Below are 7,165 nucleotides of genomic sequence, written 5' to 3'. Positions count from 1 at the left end.
CCAGACACAGTTCCCTTAATCGCCACTTCTGCAGATACTATTCATAATCGCTGTTCCCGCCGGAGGTTCCAGTCTTCCATCGGGCATGGGCGTTCAAAAATGGTTTAATTGGCTCTGAGCACTATGGGACTTAACTTCGGAGGTCATCAGTCCCCTAGAACTTAGTACTACTTAAACCTAACTAACCTAAGGACATCACACAACACCCAGTCATCACGAGGCAGGATTCGAACCTGCGACCGTAGTGTTGGCGGTCGCGGGGTTCCAGACTATAGCGCCTAGAACCGCTAGCCCCTCCCCCCCCCCCCCCCCCCCCGCCTCCGCCCGCCCTCCCCGCCCCTGCCGGCGGGCATGGGTGTGTTGGTTGCTCTTAGCATAGGTTAGTTTAAGTTATATGTAAGCCTGGGGACCGATGACCTCTGCAATTTGGTCCCTTAAAAACTCACACACATTTGAACTACTCATATACCTACCCAGACCACTTTGTGAGCTACCCCTATTACTCACATGCCCCAGTTTTCTTTATTTCAGTTACTGTAAGTGTTCAAGTTGCAATAAAATATTTTACTTTGTATAATCACAACTTATTCACTCACCTCATTAGCATCACTATTACATCATATCTGTTGGTAATTTAGGACCTATTAATGACCAGATTATTTTGTTCAGTCACATCTTTAGAATATATCACCAAAGTTGTTCACTTACTTTCTTCTATGTATAATTCGTCTGTAGTTCATTAGTTAATGTATCATTTTATCTAAGTTAAATAATCTTAATTGTATTTACATTTGAAATGGTACCTGTTGTTTCATTCCTAATTCTAACATTAACATTTTCATCTCTCGAAATGGTATTACTCTCTAGATGCACCAGTTCAAAACCTCTGATCCAACAAAGTATTACAGCACCACATACTTATCTCTGTACATGACAATGAGTTAACAACCACAAACCTGTTCGAGTAACGAATAATAAATACTGTAGAATATTATACCATTGTTGTGTGTGTTTCGTTCATAATATTATTATATAATATTGTGCACTTGATGGTTTGGTGTCGCTTGTCATGTCCTCGTGTTATTACAGTCTGCAGGCGAGTCCGTTCCAACTTGCGACTATACGTGGGTCTAAATACCCCTCACCGTCTGCTAAATCATGACGACCGATGGATGACTGGCCACTCTCTATCTATACAGGCTCTCTGGTGCGACCAGCAAGGGCACAGTTATCGATACCCTCATCAACAATCGACACAGCAGCACTCTTCCGGTGGCTGTAACATTTTTGGTCTGCGTCAATGTTGAGAACGTTAGCGCTTCGAGCCAACGGTCAGCAATGTAGGTTACCGATTACAACGGGATGGTAGCCTGGGCGCTGTTTTAAGAAGTGGGGAAAGGAACAGGTGGTGACGAGTGTCCTGATGTGAAGGTCGCAATGCAGCTCTCTGTCCGGATAAAAGTCAAAATATACGGAACAAACACTTATGTACCGTCTAACTGTGAAGAAGTATTTAGTAAAAGTATTTAAATAAGTGCGGGAAGAATTATTTCTCATATATTTGCGAGAAATTACTATTGTATCAATAGTTGCAGACCATGGAATGGCATGTTCGCGCAGTGGCCCCAGTGGTGAAGCGGAAGTGGATGTAATGTAATAGATTCTCCACTACTTTCAATATTTCCCACGTAGACTGCTTTAAAATTATTTCTACTGAAATTAAGGATGCTGGGTGTGACTACGTACATGTTACCATAAAAACACAAGAGCGAACTATGAAGAACCAATATAACATATAATTAGGAAGAATATGGCAACTGCTGCAACGCAATTGACGAAGTCGAGAATGGGTGGAGTCCTACTCCATGAGTGTGGTTGACGGAATGTGGATAACTCAATCTGACTATAATTCACTGGATTGACGCAAATTGTGAACTCAAATTACATGCGAAAGTGATCATTGTATGTGTTGAGCAATTCAAGTCCAATATTCCTATTAAGCCGGGGCAGTGTAATGTTTACGGTGCTCCATTGGGAGTCTGCAATGCGGTGAACAGCAAGCCAAAGTGACCGACGTACCCCATTCTCTGCTACTCGATGCCAGGTCCGGAGCTGCGTCTCCAAACTGGACACGAAATTGTAATTATTTATGAGCCAAGGCTCTCGGTCAGAAAATTCCCACACATTTGCCGAAAATCGACCTGAACAGACTTGCGCCTAACCCCGAATATATGGTGGGTCTTGCCCGGTCCCACACAACACTTACAACAAATTGGTAAATTATGAGTAAGCAGATATGCAAAAAGATGAAATCAACTTCGTCAACCACCACAGAGAATAAAAGACTCATATGATCAACACTCAACACAAACATTCGCAGGGTTTTCGAAAGATATTTGGATGTATCATTCATTAATGCTGGATGCAAGGGTTAAGGCCATGTCTGATGTTGCTAACATCGTCATATCGGATCAAATGGTCCCTGCAGACGTTGCGAGTACAATCAAGCAAATGAATAAAATTATCTAGTAAGATAAAGAAAACCTAAATTAATTTACTGAGGATAGAGTGGAAAACAAAAGAAACAAGAGAATATGGTAATTCATTTTTGTTCCTCATCATAAATATAGTCTCATGGGTAAGGATTTGAATTGAATGAGGGTACCAGCATTTTACAATTCCTTGCACTGATGTTTATACTCCGAACTAGTACAATATATAGGCAGACAGTGAAGTGCATCTATGATATCTAAGATAAGATGCACGGAAATGTATAGCTGCAGGATGTATATCATTTTGAAAGTGGACCAAAATTTAATTTAATGAGCACAATTTTTTGCATATAAACTAGAATACGTATACAAGTGCAACCATCACCATTGTACAAAGATTAAAAATTTTATCAATCTGACATCCACTGCAAAATGCTATGCCTTATGGTGCTGGGCATAATGAGTAGACTATTTATAGTCAAAATACCAAGACTGAAGGAGATACCGAAGCACCTAATATCAGAGAACATGAACAACTTGCTTTTTTTTTTTTTTTTTTGACAGTGGTCGAATTAAGCAGGACAGAAGTAACTCAGGTTTGGGGATAATTAAAGTCAGGGAAATGTCTCAATAATTAAATTAATTTATTTCTGGCCATACCAAACATGTATATTACATAATATGTACGAGTATGCTTGTACGAATTTTAAACTTCACAAATTAAAGTATATTCCCTTGTAAAAGAATTAAGTATCTTAAAACAATTATTAGACAGCTTTTAATTTACTCTTAAGGGAAATGTGTTAAATACATTAAAAGTTTATTTAATTGACTTCTAAAATTTTTGTATTCGACACTTCCTTCTTTTCGTTAGTTCAACACGATTTTCGAGTTTTACGGCATTAGAACGACAATGGCTACGTTTCGATACCTTTGAAACAGTTTACACTTTCAGTTTTGTTTATTTGAGAAGGCAGCCGACCAGCTGAGTTGCTGTCGGTCAGCCTCTGCAGAGGCCCAGCGATTGTAAGCGAGTTTTGACAAGCCGAGATTACAGCAGCGAATTCGTCGAATTCGCGCGAGTGTGGACATTGAAAAGTTTGTATTGTCTTCTTATTGTATTGTGGCTTGTCACTGTGAAGCACAAGTCAGTCGAGCTGAATTTCCTTCGGCAAGCTCTCCGTTATTTTGTGCTATTGTACAAAGTTACGTTTAGGTCAAATGTTTTTTATTCCAGTCTCTGATCACAATATCAATTCTTTAGACGATGACCGGTTTCAGTCCGTAATGACCATCCTCAGATCTAAAATATATAAATATATACATCTAGTGAACAGTGTGTCTTTCAACATAAAACAGCAATATGTATCACAATACTGTCATACAGCCAGGGAGATGTACAGATAAAATATGGAATAACGTACCTTTTTTACACCATGTCCTAAAGTGATAAGGCCATAATGGCATTGTCAAAACATATAAATATAATCAACACAGCATCGTCACATGGATCTAAAATATGGTGTAGAATAGGCCACATCGTCCACGTAATGATTATTGCAATTGGCTGTTGAAGTACAGTAGCAACCAGAAACCTGTTTGCCTACATCCTCCCTGGATGTCGTTACTGTGGGCTTACTTAGATGTAGTCATCATTCACGCAAAAAACATAATCTGATAAAAACACATTAGATAAAATGCATGTAACAGACTTATTAAAATTGATGACTATCATAGAAACCAATTGTGATACATTAAGAGATGAATGCAGTTACCCATATAAGATTATTAAAAGGAAATATATGAAGAAAATAGGTCTGACCCTTTTTTATGGTGAATTTACGGTCAACAATTAATATACGTAATACATAGCCTGTGGCAACCTATAAATTGCCTATGAAAGATAAAATGTCTATATGACAGCTGAAAAAGAGACAGATCAATGATCAGCGCCCTCTGTTGGTTCGGCCGCTAGGTTGTTATGTAGGCGAGCACAGATCGTAAGAACTTAACCACTAGAGGGCTTTACATACATCGTGACATGTCTCCCACAGAAAACGTTTAAACAACATATAAGCAGCCAATAAATAAAATTATATAGTCTGGCTATACATTCCATGAATGGGTAGGAGATAATCAGTTACAGGATTAGAGCGACTAATATACGGAAGTAAGGCAAATGCCTACTGTTCTCAACATAACTCAAGGTTAGGTATAAATACGCGAAGCATTATTTGGTTATCGTAGTACGTTATCAAATAAAGCTAAGTAGGCGTTGGGCACAAAACCCTTTGTCCATTGAGTATCCTAGTGGACTCATGCTTTTTGGCTTTGTAAATCTCCAACTCCTCCAACAAGTCGAGAGCGCGACCCTTCTCTGCCCTGTGTAAAATACGCGTACAACTCTCGATATTGCCTACAGTGTGGCTGGTTTCTGCTAATGCAATTTTGTTGTGTGCTTGCAAATGCTCCCAGAATCTAATTTTAAAAGAGCGGCCCGTTTGACCGATGTAAAATTTGTCACAACCACTACAAATGATTTTATAAAATCGAGAATCGTCAAATTTATCAGAATCTTCACTCAAACTATGCTTTCAACGGAGTTTCAGAGTGTTGTTAATTTGAAAATCACATCTAACCTTAGATTTATTCTAACGCTTTTCTATTTGTTGGGACATTTTTCCGTAAAATTTCATTGGAATATTTTTCAGGTTTTCTTTATTCTTTCTTTCTTCTTTTCTTACGTATCGTTCCATCTCAAAGTTAAAGAGATATGTTATAATGCAAACTATTTACTGGATTGAAACAAAGCAGCGGACACTTGACGAAATCGTTCCAGAAAGAAAATGTTTTACTATATAGATCGACAGATAATGAGAAACCTTTAGATTTAGATATTGGTTAATGAGAAAAAAAGACGTAGCTTGAAGAAACTATTAGATGAGGACCTGAGCAAGTACATAAAAGATTGCAGTGGTACCGAAAAAGTTATCGGTCTTCCCCTTCGAATGTGTTTGTGCGTAACCTGCAAAAATGAGGAAATTTAAAGGAGAGACTATCTCGTTTGCAGTCAAGGAAAACAAGCATTGTACTGTTTTGCTTGCCGATTGTATTCGTGATGTTCGGATGTCTCTAACACTTATTTGGCTCTACGCTCTGGCTGGGGATTAAGGAGAGTCTGGAAAAAGATGAAACAAAAAATGAGTGAATATGAAAGCAGATATAATCACAAAATGTCATACTTACAATAGTAAATTAGAAAGTAGTTCAGCCACAGAAAATCCTTTAGACCGAAACACTCTGGGAAAAGAGCTACATTGTTTTCTCGCGAAAGAGATTTAGCTTTGAGAGATGATAGTGACATAGTCAGAGATGGTAAAAATGTCAACTGTTTGTGTGTCTTAGAGTTTTTGCGAATTTTAATCCAGTTATGAAAGCCCATTTAAGAAAAGTCGAAGAGTTGCAATAAGGTGGAAAACCCATGGTTCATTATCTATCACACTGAAATAGAAGTAAAGTTAGTTCGCTAACCTATTTTAACAGAATTAAAACGTAAAGAAATACTTTCCTGTCATGATACATGTGACTCCCAGTAAAGCCCAAACAGAATGAAATGTTTTTATATTTCGCTTCTTTGCGATCGATGAAGAAAATGAAAGAATTTACGAGCGTTTTCTAGACTTTGTTGACTGTGACCAGAAGAGCGGTCAGACAATCGCTAAAATGATTTGCGGCGAGGTGAAATATTATGGCTTACAGCTTTCAGATGTCGTGGGAAAAGTAATGACAACTGCAGCTATATGAGTGACATATCAGGGAGATGAAGTACATAAATTAAAAGAAAAACTGTTGGCAATTTCTTATGCTCCGGTGCTCATTTATTGAATCCTTGGGGCACCAATGCTGCGGAGAGTTAGGCGGAGCTACGTATTCATTTATTTGTCACGTATTTAGCTTGATCTTACATCTGACCAAGAGCAATCCATACCTTCCCAATGATAATAATAATAAAAATAATAATAGTAACAATAGTGATAATAACAACAATAATAATAATATCCGGCGCTAACAATAACAATAATTTAGACTGACAGAGATTAGCTTAACATATTTGAAGCCATCTTTAGTATTATCAGAAATGCATGAAGTAAGTGGACAAGACTGAAAAAACCGGGACAGTGGCTGTTAGGAAAGAACAGAGTGTAAATAGAGAACTTTGCCCACAATGGGTCTGTGGAAGTTCTGGGGAAGGGGGACTGACGAGAATGAGCTGCACAGGGATGTCTATTGTGACAAAAGGTGGATCATTGTCTTTCTTTTGAAGTCCGGAAGGAATTTAATTCCTCTAATATTTTGAGGAAGAATATTCCATAATCGGGTTCATGATACGGAAAATGATTTAAAGAACATGGCACAGCCATGTGATGGTAGAGAGGGAATTTTACTTTGTAGCGAACTAGCATTTCTGCTGTGCTGTATAGACAGCAGTCAAAAATTACATATGCCCTTCACGTGATGCTCTGCGCGGATAGATGCCATTCATTTGCCAGGATTACGAAGGGCGGTTGAACTCGCTTTTAACTATGACTGCGGAGGCACATGTTCTCAACTGAAGGACATTCAGTAGTATTTGAAATCATTTTGAGTGTGTCACGAAGTCTTCAACATGGGTC

This window comes from Schistocerca serialis, chromosome 1, assembly GCF_023864345.2.
Source record: "Schistocerca serialis cubense isolate TAMUIC-IGC-003099 chromosome 1, iqSchSeri2.2, whole genome shotgun sequence".
Classification (NCBI taxonomy): domain Eukaryota; kingdom Metazoa; phylum Arthropoda; class Insecta; order Orthoptera; family Acrididae; genus Schistocerca; species Schistocerca serialis.
This window is presented reverse-complemented; position numbering follows the sequence as displayed.